This window comes from Otolemur garnettii, unplaced genomic scaffold (genome assembly GCF_000181295.1).
Source record: "Otolemur garnettii isolate 467f Iridium unplaced genomic scaffold, OtoGar3 scaffold00051, whole genome shotgun sequence".
Taxonomy (NCBI): domain Eukaryota; kingdom Metazoa; phylum Chordata; class Mammalia; order Primates; family Galagidae; genus Otolemur; species Otolemur garnettii.
Window position 1 is genome coordinate 6,607,840 of NW_003852446.1, and position 18,257 is coordinate 6,626,096.

The window sequence follows — 18,257 nt, forward strand, 5'->3', positions numbered from 1 at the left end:
TTTATGACGACTGTTTCAACCCTGGGAAATAACTCATAACCCAAAAAGGTCCAAATCAGATATTCTAATATTAGTAACCTAATTCAGAACCTTCATTAACAAAACCAGCACTTCTTTACCACTACAATCTCTGATGAATCAGGAACTGTCCTTCATCTACAAAGGGTTATTACTGACTCACTGTCTGTAAGACACGAGCTAACGTTGTTTGGGGAGTTGTTTTGGTTTTGGTTTGTGCTTTTGTTTTGTTTTTCCATAAGCTGCTTTAAAATTTTGTCTGATCCACGCACAATCCAGGGCTATTTCTTTCTCGTAACGAATGCATTGATTTGTTATGATGGGTCTGTAGCTAGAAACAGATTAATGCTAAACAGGCATACAAGAAGGAAAAAAATCCATCAACCCTGCTTCCGTACACTATAGACAAAATAGGACACTCTATCAAATCATTTTCTCATTTTTCTTTAGTTCCCAAGAAAGTTTAAGATCCTTTGAGAATTAATCATATTTGTCTTTGTATTCCTAGTTCCTAGATAATGTACTCAATAAATTTTTGTTTGCACAGTGGATCACCTAAGCTTCAAAATAGTGTCATTATCAATGGAGCAATAGCACTTATTTGACTAGGCTTCTAAACCAAGTTCTTAGAAAAATAAAGAAGGTGAAAATACTTTCTTAATTGAGTTCTTGCCCTTATTACCATTTATAATAGTAGTTTTTCGCAAGCTTAATTTCAAAACCAGTGTCTCATGATTTTTACCCCTTAATGTTGAAAAAATGACATAGAATAATGAAAGTTGTTAAGGGGTCAGTTACTTTGATGAGATCAGCTTCTCAGAAGTAAAATCAACAACCACTCATTCAATTCATTTGACAAACATTTATTAAATAATAGATTGTGTGCTAAATGTTGTGGATACAAAGATGAGTAAGAGAAAAGTCCAAGTCTTGAAAGACTACACAATCTAGTTGACCAAATTCCTGCAAGGTAATATAGAATTATACCACAGGACATTATGGAATAACAGAGGGAGGGTACCTATTTCAGCCCAAAGAGCTCAGAGAAAGTTTCCTAAGCTGAGTCTTAAAAGAGGAGGTGGTAGAAGAAGTAGGAGGTAGTCAGGCAAAAAGGATGCTTTGGGCAAAGACATAAGAACAGAAAGAACATGGTGTATAGGAGGAAATGCAAACATGCTTGTGTCTCTGAATTACTGTGAAGAAAGGAATGGCATATGATGGCAGAAAAGGCAAGCAGTAGCTAGATAACAGAAGCCAAATTTTCCAAATTATGGAATTTAGAAGTGAAGGGAGTTCTAGAAGAATTCTAGGCAAAGCAATGATAGGGTCAGACTTACATTTTCACATAGAGCATACAAACTGTGATTCAGATGAATTTGAGAAGTATAATACTGAAGATAGGAAAAGCTGTATTGCAATAATCTAAGTGAAAGATTGTGAGGCTTTGATCTTAGGAAAAGTGGGATGAGTTCTAGAAATATTTAGCAGGGTTTGGTGATTGATCGGATATGTGCTGTGAGGGAAAAAAATCCAAGATTTCTCCTAGGGCCACTCAGTGACTAGTAGTGCTTGCAAAGAGTTATAGAATGCCAAAACAAGGAAGAGATTTGAGGAAAGGATAAGAAGAAGAATTTAAACATAAATGCCAAATTTGAGATTATACTGGGCTAGGAATCTGGTTGGAACTGTGTGTCAGAGTTAGATATGTAAATATTCCTATATGAGGTTTTGGCAGTGGAAATCCTGAGGGTAGAGCTGAGGAGAGAATGGAGAAAGAGTTAAAGAGGACAGTATCATGCAAGATCACAAGAAAGAAATTTCAAAGAGAAAACTATCAACATGTCAATGCAGCAAAGAGGTCTAAATAGATAAGAACTGAAAATGCCCAGTACTGTGAGATAATTAGAAAATTTTATAGAACATAATGAGAAATTCTTTAGTGGGAAAAAAGCAGAAAATAGGCTGCATTCGTTTAGCAGTAAATAATAGGTAGAGACAAGTGTATTAAGCCTTTCTAGAAGTTTGTATGAGAAGATATGATGGTAGCTCAGTTTGTTCTTTTATGAATTGTACTTTTGAAATCTAAGAAGTCTTTGCCTAATCCAAGGTCACAATGATTTTTTTCTTTGTCTTTTTTTTTTTTTAAGAGACAGGGTCTCACTTTGTCGCCCTTGGTAGAGCGCTGTGATGTCACAGCTCACAGCAACCTCCAACTCCTGGGCTTAGGTGATTCTCTTGCCTCAGGCTCCGGAGTAGCTGGGACTATAGGCACCTGCCACAATGTCTGGGTATTTTTTGTTGTAGTTTGGCCAGGGTCGGATTCAAACCTGCCACCCTTGGTATATGGAGCCGGCGGGTTACTCACTGAGCCACAGGCGCCTCCCTTCTGTTTTTCTTTTAGAAATTTAATAGTTTTAAGTTTTACCTTTAGGTTTATGATACAATTTGACTAAATTTTTGCATAAGGTTTGAGGTGTAAAGACTTATTTTTTACACATGGATGTCCAATTGTTCCAACACTATTTGTTGAAAGATCTATCTATCCTCCACAGAATATTTTTCCCCTTTGTCAAAAATCACCTTGTTGTACTTGTAAGGGTCTATTTCTGAACTCTATTCTGTTCCATTGATTTATGTATCTATCCTTTCAAAAATACCATACAATCTTGATTAGCTTTATAGCAAGTCTTGAAATCAGGAAATGATGAGCCCTCCAATGTTGTCCTATTTTTTTCCAAAATTATTTTGGGTATTCTAGCTCATTTGCCTTTCAAAATAAATTTTAGAATCAGTTTATTGATGACTACAAAAATACTGCTGGGATTTTAATTGGGATTTTTTTGACTCTATAAATCAATTTGGTAAAAATAATATCTCAACACTTTCAGTTTTTCTAATCCATGAGCATGATGTATGTCTTCATTAATTTACACATTCTTGATTTCTTTCATAGAGTTTTATATTTTTCAGCATACAGATTCTACACACATTCTATTAGATTTAAATCTAAGTATTTTAATGTTTTGTTATTTTTCAATATTGTACTCTAATTGTTCATTACTTAGACCAACTTTTATATTGACTTTGTATCCTACAAAATTTTAAACTCTTTTTCACGTCTAGGAGTTTATTTGTAGACTTCTTAAGGATTTCTATAGAGACAATCATGTTAATTGAGCAGAGGGATAGTTTTGCTTCTTTCTAATCTGGATATCTTTTATTACTTCTTCTGGATTTACTCCACTGGATAAGACTTCCAATATACTGTTGAATAAGAGAAGAGAAAACAAATATCCTGTTTTTATTCCTCATCTAACAGACAAGCTTGTCTTTCATTATTAAGTATGATATTAGCTGTGGGTAAATCTGTCAGGTAAACAGACTGGTCATCTTTTCCTAGTATGCTACAATTTTTAAAATTATTAATAGATATTAAAAATTGTCAAATGTTTTTTCTGGACCTTTTGAGATGATGTGTCTTCTTTAATATAGTTTATATTGTCAATTACATTGATTAATTTCTTCGAACACTGAACCAGTCTTGGATTCCTTGTGTAAACCCCAGTTGGTCATGATAGGTAATCCTTTTTATACATTGCTGGATTTAATTTGCTAACATTTAGAAAAAGATATTTGCATCTTGTTCATGAGGGATATTAGTATGTGGTTTTATTTGCTAATATCATTGCCTGCATTTGTTATCAGGATAATTCTGGCCTCAAAAGTGAGTTAGAATGTGTATTCTCTAATCCTGCATTCTGAAATAATTGTAGAATTAGTGACATTTCTTTTTCAAATATTTGATAGAATGCAATATTGAAATTGTCTGAGCCTGAAGTTTTCCTTGGCAAAAGGTTCATAGCTATAAATTAAATTTTTTAAGACAAAAATAGAGTTATTGAAGTTATCTATTTTGTATTGAATATGTTTTGGTAATTTATCTTTTTCTAGACATTTGTTCACTAACCCTAATTTGTCAAATTTACAAACATAGCATTGTTTTCAATACTCCCTTATTATCATTTTTTGTCTGTAGAGTTCCTTCTTTTATTTCTGATATTGTTAATTTTTGTCTTCTCTTTTTTCATTTTCTTGTTCAGTCTGGCAAGAGGTTTGTTAATTTTATTGGTCTGTTCAAAGAGTCAGCAATGAATCCATTAATTTTTTTCTATTGCTATTATGTTTACATTTTCATTGATTTCTGCTTATACCTTTATTTTTCCTATCTTCTGCTTACTTTGTATGTAATTTTCTCTTCTTTTTCTCATTTTTTAAATATTAGAACCTTAAAACTTTATTTTAGACCTTCTTCTTTTCTAATATATATAATGCTATATATCTCATTTTGTGCACTGTTTCAGTTATTTCCCACAAGTTTTGGAATGTAATATTTTCATTTTCATTCAGTTAAAAAATGTTCTGATATATCTTGACAATTATCCATTGGCCCATGAGTTATTCAGAGGTCTGTTTTAAAATTTGTAATTGTTTAGAGAGTTGCAAAATATCTTTCTGTTATTGATGCTTGGTTTAATTCCATTATGATTTGAAAACATACTTAGTGTCATTTTTAATTTTGTAAATTTCTTAGGCATTCCTTATGATCCTGAATATTGACTACCTTAATAAATGGATAGTTTCTCTGGTATAAATGCCCAAGAGGACAATTACAAAATTGTATGGTAGTTGCATGTTTTATTTTTCAAGAAACTGCCAAGAGGTTTTCAGAGTGGCTATACCATTTTATGCTTTCACCAGCAATCTATGAGAAACCCATTTCTCCACATCCTTGCCAATATATGCTGTTGTCACCACTTATTATTTCAGTATTCGATGGGTATACAATGATATCTCACTGTGGTTTTAATTTGCATTTTCCTAACGGTTAACAACTTTGAACATCTTTTTATGTGTTTATTTGCCATCTGTATATCCTCTTCAATGAAATGACTGTTTATATAGAATTCATTTTCTAATTTAATTTTTTTACTGTTTAGTTTTGAGAGTGCTTTATATATTCTGTATACCAGTCTTTTGCAGATATGTCATTCTGAAATGTTTTTTCTAGTCATTAACTTGTCTTTTCAGCCTTTTGACATGGTCTTTCACAGAGCACATGATTTTCATTTTGATTAGGTCAATTTCTATTTTATAGATCATGCTTTTGGTATCATGTCTAAGAAATCTTTGCCTAATCTTAGATTATGAAGATTTTTCCTTATTTTTATTCTTAAAGTTCAAAATTTTATGTGTAACTCCATGGTACTTTTTGAGTTAAACTTTTTATAAAATGTGTGGTTTATGTCAGGTTCTCTTTTTTCTTTTTTTTTTTCTTCTTCTTTCTTTTTGCTTATATATGCCATTTACTCTAGAACCATTCATTTTTTTGTTAGTTATTCCTAAGTATTTTCTTTTGGAGCAACTGAAAATGGTCGTGTGATTTTTAAGTGAATTTTTATTAAGATAATTGTAGATTCACATAGAGTTGTAAGAACTAACAAAGAAAGACCTTGTGTTTTACCCAGTTTTATCCAATAGTACATTTGAATATAGTGATAAAGTACAATATCACAATCAGTATATTGACATTAATATGACCCTCTGATCTTATTCAGATTTACTAGTTTATATGTATTCCTTTGTGTGTATGTTTGTACATCTAGGGCTATACAATTTTATTGCATGCATCAGTTCATCACCACAGTAAAGGTGCTGAATAGTCCCATTAACACAACTTACACCCAACTACTCCACTATCCCTGACAATACTAATCCATTCTCTATTGCTAATATTATTATTTCAATAGTGTTATAAAAATGGAACCATTCAGAATGCAACCTTGTTAAAATGGCTTCTTTCATTCATTATATTTCCCTGGAAATCCATTCAAATTCTCACATGTATTAATAATTATTTCCTTTCAAATTCTGAGTAGATTTCTATGGTATGTATTTATCACAGTTTGTTGAATAACTCAGTTCTGAAGGACAATTCAGCTATTTCCAGCTCCTGGCTATTATTAATGAAGCTTCTATGAATATTTAAGTATTTGTGTACAGGTTTTTATGTGAACACAAGTTTTTAATGTCTCTAGTATAAATATCCAAGAGGATATTTGCTTCATTGCATGGCAATTGCATGTTTAGTTTTATATAGGACTTAGAAATGATTTTCCAGAATGGCTGCACTATTTTAAAATCTCACAAGCAATGTATAAGTGATCCAATTTCTCTGCATTCTCTCCAGCATTTGTTGTTGCCACTGTTTTTTATTGTAGCCATTCTGATTTGTGTGTAGTGATATGTCACTGTGGTTTTAATTTGCACTTCTCTGATGACTAATGATATTGAAAATATTTTCATTTCTTATTTACTTTCTATGTATTTTTCTCGGTGTTTCCATTGTAATTGCATTGTTTCCTTACATTTGACTTTTGAGAAGAAAGTGCTTTATACATTTTAGGTATTAATAATTGTTGGATATATGTTTTACAAATATATTTATGGCTTTATCTCTTCATCCTCATCACACTGTCTTTCATAGATCAAAGTTTTTAATATTGATGAGGTCCAATTTATCAATTTTGCCTTTCATGAGTCATGCTTTTGTCATCAAAAGCAAGATTCCCTACTTGGCCATAAATTCCAAATATTTTCTAAAACAATTTAAATAATAGTTTTGAGGTGGAGCAAGATGGCCAAATAGAAATCTCCAGTGATCATTCCCCAACAGGTATACGAAATTGATCAACTATCCACACAAGCAAGCAGTTTCATAAGAACCAAAAATTACATGAGTGATCATAGCACCTGTTTTTAACATCATATGAAAGAATGAGAAACTGAAGAGGAAAGGAAAGACATACTCATATTGCTCATGCCACCATTTCCTAATTCCCCGAGAGCCTCACACCAGCACTGCCAGTGCTGGGTGGAGAAAGAATCTTTGTGCTTGGAGAAGGAAAAGTAAAGTGATTGTGGAACACTGCATTGGAAATCAGTGCCCCTCTGTCACAATGGAGCACAACATAGGGAAGAATTCTCCTAATACCCAAAGAGGAAGCATGTAGATGAGCCCTGGGCAGAGAGGAATCCTATACCCCAGCTATAGGAACTTGACTTCCAGATAGCTCCACCACAAACTAACTAATGTGGCTTGATCTCCAGAATAAATTTGAAAGGCAGTCAAGCCACAAGGAATGCAGTCTTTGGACAAGTCCTGGTGCTACTTGGACTTCGGATACATATTACCCAGAAGGATACTAGCTATACAATCCAAAGGAGAGCCTACATCACTCCTCCCCAACTTCAAGCAGTGCAACTGGGGAGAGATTCCATCTCCTTGGGGAAAGGAAATAAAAGGAAAGCATACTAAAGACTTTGTCTTTTGCAACATGGGTACCAATTCAGCCACAGTAAAATAAGGTACCAAGCGGATTTCTGAATCCCCTGATTTCAAGTCTTAGCTCCTATATGACATTTCCAGATCCATCCTGGGCTGGAAGGAACCATGCTGCCCTGAAAGGAAGGAGCATAGTAGGATTCAGCACCCATTGGAATGCTTACACCAACATTTCCTAATTCCCCAGGAGCAATATTATATCCTGTAAAATATCCTTGAGCCTTAAATAAACATCAGAGGCTGGGTAGTAGTTGCCACGGGACTTGGACAAGACTGTGCTGGATTCTGGTGTGACCTAGTTCAATCCTAGCTCACGTGGCCAAGGGAGAATGCTCTCATCATCCCTTCCTCAATGCCTGGAAGCCCAGCACAGGGAGTGAGACTCTTTCTGTTTGCGGGAAAGTGGGGAAAGGGAATGAAAGACTTTGCCTGATAATCCATAGAATCCTCCCCTATCTTACCAAAGCTCACCAAGGTAACCAGAAGTCTGCAAGAGTTGCAGTGTTACTGGGCTTGGAGTACCACTTACTGTTAATATGACTAAAGTGACCACAGGCTTAGATATAATACCCATTTCCTTTTGAATATCTGGAAAGTCTTCTCAAGAAAAACAGGTACAAACAAGCCAAGACTGCAGAGATTAGAATAAATACCTAACTCTTCAAAGCAGACATTGATGAACATCCACAAGTATCAAAAACATCCAGGAAAACATGACCTTACTAAATAAGGCACCCAGTAACCCATCCTGCAGTAATGGAGATACATGACCTTTCAGACTGAGAATTCAAAATACTATTCTAAGGCATCTCAATGAGCTTTAAGACAACACAGAGAAGGAATTAAAAATTCTATCAGAGAAATTTAATAGAGAAATTGAAATAATTTTTAAAAAGCAGAAATTCTGGAGCTATAGATTCAATTAACAATGCATCAGAGTTTCTCAAAAGCAGAATTGATCAAGCAGAATAATTAGTGAGCTTAAATATAGGCTATATAAAAATATACAGTCAGAAGAGAAAAAACGATAAAAAGAATGAAACATCCCTACAAGATCTAAAAAAAATAGATTCAAAACAGCAAATCTAAGAGTAGCTGGCCTTAAAGGGGAGTACAGGCACATGCCACCATCTATTGAATATTATTCAGCTATAAAAAAGAATGAAATCACAGTTTGTGCAACAACATGGAGAACATCACCTTAAGTGAAACAACTCAGACACATAAAGACAAATGCTGGTTTTCTCACTTTTAAGTCAGAGGTAAGAAAGTACACACCTGGAAGCAGAGTGTGCAATGATGTACAATGGAGATTTGACAGGGAGAAGGTGACAGACAGTGGGCGATGGGAGACTGCTTGGTAAGTATAATGTGCGTTGCTTCAGTGATGTAAGCACTGAAGGCCCTTACTTCATCACAGTGCACTATATCAATGAAAAAATAACATACTTCTTTGCCATGACTACATAAAAAGAAAAAATAAATGCGGAAGAAAAAAAAAGTGCACAATCTCAAAAAAAATAAAGACGTGACGAAATATTGGGGTACCAATTTTATTCAAAGAAATAATAACAAAGAAATTTCCAAACCTAAAAAGGATATCAATATTCAAGTACAAGAAAGTCATTCAACATGAATCAGATTTAACCCAAACAAAACTTCCGCAAGGCATTTAATAATCAAACTACCAAAGTTTATAGATAAAGAAAGGGTCCTAAGGACAGCAAAAAAAAAAAAGGAAAATTAACATATAAAGGATCTCCAATACATCTGGAAGCAGATATCTCAGTGGAAAACTTATAGGCCAGTAAAGAGTGGCATGAAATATTCAAATGCTAAAGGAAAAAAATATTATCCAATAATATTATATCCTGCAAAAATATCCTTCAAACACAAAGGAGAAATAAAGTTTTTTGGAGACAAACAAAAGCCAAGGGATTTTTTTCAATACATTCTAGTCCAAGAAGAAATGCTAAAGGGAATTCTTTCAGTCTGAAAGAAGAGGACATTAATAAACACTATGAAATCACATTATAGTATAAAACTTACTGGTAAAGGTAAGTACACAGAAAAATACAGCATATTCTTTTTTTTTTTTTTATAGAGACAGAGTCTCACTCTATCACCCTCCGTAGAGTGCTGTGGCATCACACAGCTTACAGTAACCTCCAACTCCTGGGTTTAGGTGATTCTCTTGCCTCAGCCTCCTGAGTAGCTGGGACTACAGGTGCCCACCACGATGCCCAGCTATTTTTTTTGCTGCAGTTTGGCCGGGGCCAGGTTTGAACCTGCCACCCTCGGTATATGGGGCCAGCGCCCTACCCCCTGAGCCACAGGTGCTATCCAAATACAGGATATTCTAATACTGTAATTGTGGTGTGTAAACCACTCATGTCTTGAATAGGAAGACTAAAAGACAAACCTATACAAAATAATACCAATAACAACTTTTTAAGAGATATATAATATAAAAAGAAAAAAATGGAAATAATGTAAAATCTAAAATCAGGGGGTAGATGATGGAGTTAAAGTATAGAATTTTTTGTCTTTCTCTTGGCTTGTTTGTTTTCTTCTTATAAACAGAGTTAAGTTGCTATCACTTTAAAATAATCAATTATAAGATTTTTTGCAAGCATTATGGTAACCTCAAATCAAAACACCTACAACAGATAAACACACCAAAAAGGAAGAAATTCAAATACACTGCCAGGGAAAATCACTTTAAGCAAAAGAAGACAGGAGGGAAACAAAAAAGAGAGCACAAAACACAATCATATATCAAACAACAGTATGGCAGTAGTAAGCCCTTAACTATCAATTTAACATGGCATGTAAATGGACTAAATTCTCCAATCAAAAGACAGAATAGCTGAAGGAATAAAAAAATCAAAGCCCAACTATATGCTATCATCAAGAAACATATTTTATTTATAAAGACACATAGAGACTGACAATAAAAGGATAGAAAAAGGGTATTCCATGCAAGTGGAAACCAATAAAAGAGCAGGAATAGCTGCATGTATATGAGATAAAATAGATTTCAAGAAAAAAAAATAAAGAGACAAACAAGGTCATTACATAATGATAAAGGGTCTACTCAGCAAAAGAATAAAATATTGAAAAATTTTATGCACCCAACACTAGAACACCCAGATAAATAGGGCACAAATAATCAGAGCTAAAAAGAGATATAGACCCCAATGTGGTAACAGTGAAAGGCTTCAACACACCACTTTCAGCATTGTACAGAAAATCAACAAAGTAACATTGGACCTAATCTGCACTACAGGCCAAATGGACCAAAAGATATGTATGGAACATTTCATCAAATAGCTGTAGAATACACATTCTTCTCCTCAACTCATGGATAATTCTCAAGAATAGATAATATGTTGAACCCAAAAACAGTTTTACAAATTTAAAATAATTTAAATCATACCAAGTATTTTCTCTGACCACAGTGGAATAAAACTACAAATCAATAACATAAGGGGCATAAGAAACTATACAAACACACAGAAATTAAACAATATAATCCTGAATGACCAGTAGATCAATGAAGAGACGAAGAAGAAAATTGAAAAAGTTCTTGAAACAAATGAAAATGAAAATACTACACATCAAAACCTATGGGATACAGGAAAAGCAGTAAAAAGGAGGAATGTTTATGGTAATGAGTACCTAATCAAAAAGGTAGAAAAGCTTCAAATAAACAACCTAATGGTGCATCTCAGACAACTAGAAAAACAAGAGCAAATGAAACCCAGAATTAGTAGAAGAAAGGAAATAGTAAAGATAGCAGCAGAAATAAATGAAATTGAAACCAAAAAATACAAAAGATCAACAAAATGAAAAGCTGGCTTTTTTGAAAAGATAAATAAAATTGACATATCGTTAGTCAGAGTAAGAAAAAAAGTGAGAAGACTCAAATAAATAAAATCGAGATGGAAAAGAAGGGATTACAACTGATACTACAGAAATAAACAAGATCATTAGAGACTACTATGAGCAACTATATGCCAATAAATTGGAAAACCTAGAAGAAATGAATAAATTCCTAAACATATACAAATTACCAAGATCGAATCAGGAAGAAATCCAAACCCTAAGATCGATAACAAGTAATTATTACTGTCATAGAAGCAGTAATAAAAAGTCTCCCATCAAAGAAAAGGCCAGGCCTCAATGGCTTTACAGCTGAATTCTATCAAAAATTTAGAAAACTAATACCAGTCCTACTCAAGCTATTCCAAAAAATCAAGGAGGAGGTAATACTCCCAAACTCGTGCCATAAGGCTTGTATCACCTTAATACCAAACCAAAGAGATAACAAAGAAAGAATACTATAGGCCAATATCTTTGATGAACACAAATGCAAAAATCCTCGAAGATTTTTCAACATGATGAAGAAGGTCAACATATGCAAACCAATCAATGTGATACATCATGTCAACAGAATGAAGGACAAAAACCATATGATCATTTTAATAGATCCTGAAAAAGCATTTGATAATTTTTGCTTCAACTTTAAAATATGATTTAAGAAACTTACGGGAAGTGGTATGATCTATAAGATTTGGTCATATTTTTACAGATTTCAATCTTCTTTCCTTTCTGAAGTTTCAAGCTTTCTGCTATACTTACCTTTCTGATTAGAGAACTTTCTTTAGCCATTCTTTAAAGTGAGGATTTTTAGCAAATAATTCTTCATTTTCCTTGTCTTAGAATGTTTTTATTTCCCATTCCTAAATATATTTTTGCCAGATATAGAATTCATTGTTGGCAGTTCTTTTTATTCAGTACTTGAAAAATGTTGTGGTACTTACTTCTGATTTTCATAATTTCAGATGAGAAATCCACTGAAATAGCAATTTCAGTGTTCTCTTATAAGTAATGTAGCATTTTTCTGTGACTCTTTTAAAGATTATTTTTGTCTTTAGCTTTCAGACATTTAATTATAATGTGCCTTGGTATACATTTCTTTGGTTTTATCCTATTTGGGGTATGCTCAGCATCTTGAATATGTAGGTTTATTTCTTTTGCCAACATTCTAGCCAATATTGTTTATTATTCCTTGAATAGCATTTCAGTGCTACTATATATCTCTCTTCTCTGGAACTCTGGTAATAGAAGTGTTTTGCTATTGTCTCATCAATTACTGAGACTGCTCAATTTATTTCAATCTATTTTTTCTTTATTGTTCAGATTTGGTAAATTCTGATCTGTACTTTTACACTTACTCTTTCTTCGAGCTTCTCTACTCCACTCTAGAGCCATTGAGTGAGTTTTTAATTTAGATCATCTTAATGTTCTATCTATCATTTTAATTTATTACCATCAGTAAGTATCTCAAATCAAACCCAATGTATAAAACCTTAATTCATATTTCTTTGGGGGGATTTACAGAAACAAAAGGAAATGAACTATAGATTCATGCTTCAATAACAGTGAATCTCAATAATATTATACTGAATGACAGAAATAAGACACAAAAAGGACATACTATATAACTTCATTTGTATAGAATTCTAAAATAGACAAAACTACTGACCAATGATGATTGATAGAAAGCAGATCATGGTTGTAGTGGAGGGGGTATTCACTAAGAAAGGGCAGAAGAAAATTTTCTGTGATGATGATAATTTTATGGGTCTTAATAGCCATGTGCAAATTGGATTATGAGAACTCAAGGTGGCTAACTAGAGGCACCCAGCATTTGCTTCCTCCATAAAGGAAGTTCGAAACAACAAAGACAGAAGAGTGTGTGAAATAGAGTGTATAGGGGAAAACACCATAATTCAGTAAAAATGGATAAAGACATTCTAAGGCATAGAAACTCAGGGGAGCAGCACAGGGAGGGAAACAAAGTCTTCAGCTAGGATCAGTTCAGAGCTAAGAGGGACCAAGCACTGCAGGGAAAAGGTAAGCAAGAAATCTTTAGCATTTCACTTACAGCATTTCCCACTACAGATACCTTCAATCCTAGATAGAGGAGAAGCCCATAGACCTTGAAGGCCCTGATCCCTATATAGGTAGCTTCTGGGAGTCCATGATACCACATTACTTCAGAGGGAATTTACACATTGTTCCCCCACATCCCTAGACACAAACTGCTACAGCACATCACCATTTTGAGAGCAGAGCCCCCACCAGAGTGCATCCTGGCCTGAGGCCCAATACCTCCTTTATATCTATATACCTAAGGCCTAACCAGCATCCACCCATATCCACCCAGAGAGCTGCAACATCACAAAACCAGCTGGACCCTGTGGTACAGCAGAGACTCCAGCACCCAAGCCCAAGAAGTATAGTATGCCCAAAGGCATAGAGCATCCAGCACAGACACAAGGCTGCTCACAGGACAGCAAGAACTTATATACTCATTCCTAGAACCTGAGAGCTACCAGCCCCAGGCTACTGACACCACCAATGAAAATCCATCCCCCTTCAGAATACAGCCACTCTATGCCTGCGCACACCTCATAGGAGCCCCATAATTTGGGTCTTCTGGTATCCCCAACCCCAGCAAAGCCATGCAATATCTCCACAAAAAACTTCAGCTTAGGCAAGCAAGGTACACACAGACCATGTTGGTGTTTATTACATCCAAATTAATCAAAAGGAAACTACACCATGTGCCCACCCAAAACTGAAGTCAAAGAATCCTACCCTGCTGACACTATAGGATATATATTTTTATTAATTAAATCATACCTGTGTACATTAATGAAATAATGGGGTACAGTGTGGTGTTTTCATATACAATTTGAAATATTTTCATCAAACTGGTTAACATAGCCTTCATGTCATTTTCTTAGTTATTGTGTTAAGACATTTATATTCTACTTTTAGAAAGAGTCACTTCTACCCTTGTAAGATAAACAATAGAGGTGATCCCACCAATCACCCTCCCTCCACCCATCCACCTTCCTGCCCTCCCCTCCCCCTCCCTCCTCCCCATGTTCACATTGATGGAACTGGAAAATGTTCTTCTTAGCAATGTATCTCAAAAATGGAAGAAAAGGGGTAGAGCAAAGATGGCGGACTGCAGCCAGCTTTTTACAGAAGCTCCCATCCAGAAGGAGGCTTAAAGGACAAAAGTTTAGCAAGGGAGCTGATGGTTTGGAGCGGAGCCAAGAGAGAAGATTGAAGAGTACACTTCAACCTTCCTGAGGCGAGCTACAACCCCAAAAATACAATCAAAAGGTACAAAATCCACCACCAAGCAGATGGGAGTCCATTCCCCCACAAGAATGGCTCACAGTTTACTCTATACAAACAAGCGAACAGAGTTCAAACATCCTCCCACTCTATCCCACGGGAGAGACCCCCTAAAAACTGGATCTCCTACCCCTGCTGGCATGCCACAGCACCCTCCTGCCAGGCATAAAACTGTAAAACTGTATAAAACTGTATATAGTCCCCACCTGCAACATTGAACTCCGAGGATTCTCCCCCCTCCCCCCCGAGGGCTGGAGGTTTGTTACTTACGGAGTCTAGATTCTTGGGCATCTTCTTGAGAGAAGTGGAGGGGGAAAGGGCTAGTGCTGCTCTGTGCTGACTATGGCACAGGAGTGAGGAGAAGAAAGTTGGCTCAGAGGAAGCCATACAGCAACAGTGGCATCCTGAGCTGTGAACTGACGCCATTCTAGATAGGCGAGCCCCATCTCTCTGGGCAACCAGAGGTTCCGGACAGCAGCCACAGGCCAAACGGACTTGGTAACTTTCATAAGTAAAGAGCCATTAGCATAAGCCCTCAGGGGAATAGCTGAGAGAAAGGCAGTGGGTGGGCAGAGGCTAGAATTGACACCTGAGTGTAAACTCTAATTTGTTTGCTGCCCAGAGCTGAGTTCTTCACCATTTCTAGAAAGCCTCTGACTTGCAGAAGAATTTGGACAGGACAGAGGTGTGAGGCTGAAACGGCCACAACTTTCAAAGCCTAAATTCTCCCCCTGCCGGACTGGACTCAGACTTTCCAATGAGCACCTCGCCCTCACAGGAATGCTGAGACAAAGGCAGTGGGCGGGCAGAGGCAAGGATTGACACCTGAGTGTAAACTCTAATTACTGCCCAGTGTTGAGTTCCTGATCAGCTCTAGCAGCCTCTGACTTGCAGAGGAATCGAGCCATGACAGAAGGCAAGGGGCTGGAATTAAGAGAACATTCACAGCCTAATTTAAACATGCAAGGCCCCCCTGACGGACACAGATTTCCAGGTGATTTTGGCAGTCATAAACCCTGGGAGCAGTTACCTACTGGAGTGAATAGGGTCACAGACCTGAGGATTACGAGTGACTGGGTGCAAGATGGGGAAGGAGGTATTAACCTTCCCAGACTAACCCATTTGCTGGGTGGGTCCCTTTGCCCTCACAGAGCACTGGAGCAAGTTATACCCGAGCTGCGAGCAGACCCTGCTTATCTAGCTGCTGGAAACATTTGAACTTTTCCACCTGAAACTGGTGCTGACTGGGACAACTGAATTGGACCCCTTAAACCGGTAAGACCACCCAGGGACTATTCAAAGGGGCACCCTGGGTGTATGGTTGAGGGAAAGTTTGATTTTCCTTGCCCAATTGTTGTTTCTGGGGGGCGGGGTGACTTAATTGCTGGTATTTCTCCACAGCAGAGATTTCAATCAAGAGTAACTGATTCACTAGGGTAGGACAGAGACCAGCTGAAAATAATACAGAGCCACTTAGCCCCACCACCCCAAACAGGTCCCTAGTCTCTCAGGGCGTAACACCATACGGGTCCTTGACAAAACTCAAGGGGAAAAGCCAAACGGGGTAAAATAATCATGGGACAGAATCAGCGGAAAAGTTCTGGTAATATGAATAACCAGAGTAGATCAACCCCCCAAGAAAGGATGTGGCTGGTAACATGAATAACCAGAGTAGGTCAACATCCCCCCCCAAGAAAGGATGTGACAGTCGAAACTGAAGATCCCCTATATAAACAGATGGCTGAGATGTGAGAAACTGAATTCAGAATTTGGATTGCAAATAAGATTAATAGAATAGAGGCAAAGATAGAAATAGAAATTAAAGGAGCATTCCAAAAGTTCACTCAAGAATTCAACGAATTCAAAGATAAAACCACCAAAGATTTTGAAACATTAAGGCAAGGGACTGCAGCTCTCAAAGATCTGAAAAACACGGTAGAATCTCTTGGTAACAGAGTGCAAGAGGCAGAAGAAAGGATCTCAGATGTAGAAGACAAAGCTTCTGAATATATCCAAACATCGAAAGAGAATCAAAAATGGAAAGCAAAAATGGATCATTCTCTCAGAGAGCTCAGGAATAACTCAAAGAAAACTAATATTCTCCTCATAGGAATCCCTGAAGGCAATGAAGTTGCTTTGCAAAACACAGAGGCTCTTCTGTATGAAATTATGAAAGAGATCTTTCCAGATATGTCAAGAGACCCTGAAATTCAGATTGCAGACAGCTTCAGAACCCCAGCACAACTCAACCCAAATAAGACATCCCCCAGACACATCATAATTAACTTCACCAAAGTTAATATGAAAGAGAAAATCTTGAAAGCAGCAAGACTTAAGAAAACCATAACCAACAAGAGGAAGAATATTAGAATAACTGCAGATCTCTCTGCCAAAACCTTTCAGGCAAGAAGAGGGTGGTCATCAACATTTAATCTCTTAAAACAAAATACCTTTCAGCCCAGGATCCTGTATCCAGCTAAACTGAGTTTCATTTATGATGAAGAAATTAAATACTTTAATGACATCCATGCATAGAAGAAATTTGCCATAACCAAACCAGTTCTCCAAGATATTCTCAGACCTATTCTCCATAATGACCAGTGCAATCCTCCACCACAAAAGTAAACTAACTCAAAAACTATTGATCAAATTCCAATTTCTACAGTGGCAAAAGGATTAAAAACGTCCACTGGACTTTTGAACAACTCGATACCTAAAATTTTATCAGGCTTATCAATAATTTCAATCAATGTAAATGGCTTAAATTGTTCTCTAAAGAGGCACAGATTGGCTGATTGGATACAGAAACTCAGACCAGACATCTGTTGTATACAAGAATCTCATCTTACCTTAAATATTATTCACAGATACAATAGGTTTTAAACCAACAAAAGTAACCAAGTAAACAATGGCCACTTTACATTTGTTAAGGGCAATACTCAAAATGATGAGATCTCAATTATCAATATCTATGCACCCAACTAGAATGCACCTCAATTTATAAAAGAGACTCTAACTGGCCTGAACAACTTGATCTCCCCCAGCTCCATCATAGTTGGAGATTTTAACACTCCTTTGGCAGTGTTGGATAGATCCTCCAATAAGAAGCTTAGCAAAGAAATCTTAGATTTAAATTTAACTATTAAACTTCCTGACTTAATAAGACATCTACAGAACATTTCATCCTAACAAAACTGAATACACATTTTTCTCATCAGTACATGGAACATACTCCAAAATTGATCACATCTTAGCCCACAAATCTAACCTCAGCAAATTTAATGGAATAGAAATTATTCCATGCATCTTCTCGGACCATCATGGAATAAAAGTTGAACTCAGCAACAGGAATCTGCAGACTCATACAAAAACATGAAAGCTAAATAACCTCATGCTGAATGATAGATGGGTCAAAGACGAGATCAAGAAGGAAATTACCAAATTTTTAGAACAAAATGACAATGAAGATACGAGTTATCAGAACCTCTGAGATACCGCAAAGGCAGTCCAAAGAGGGAAATTTATAGCATTGCAAGCCTTCCTCAAGAGAATGGAAAGAGAGGAAGTTAACAACTTAATGGGACATCTCAAGCAGCTGGAAAAGGAAGAACATTCC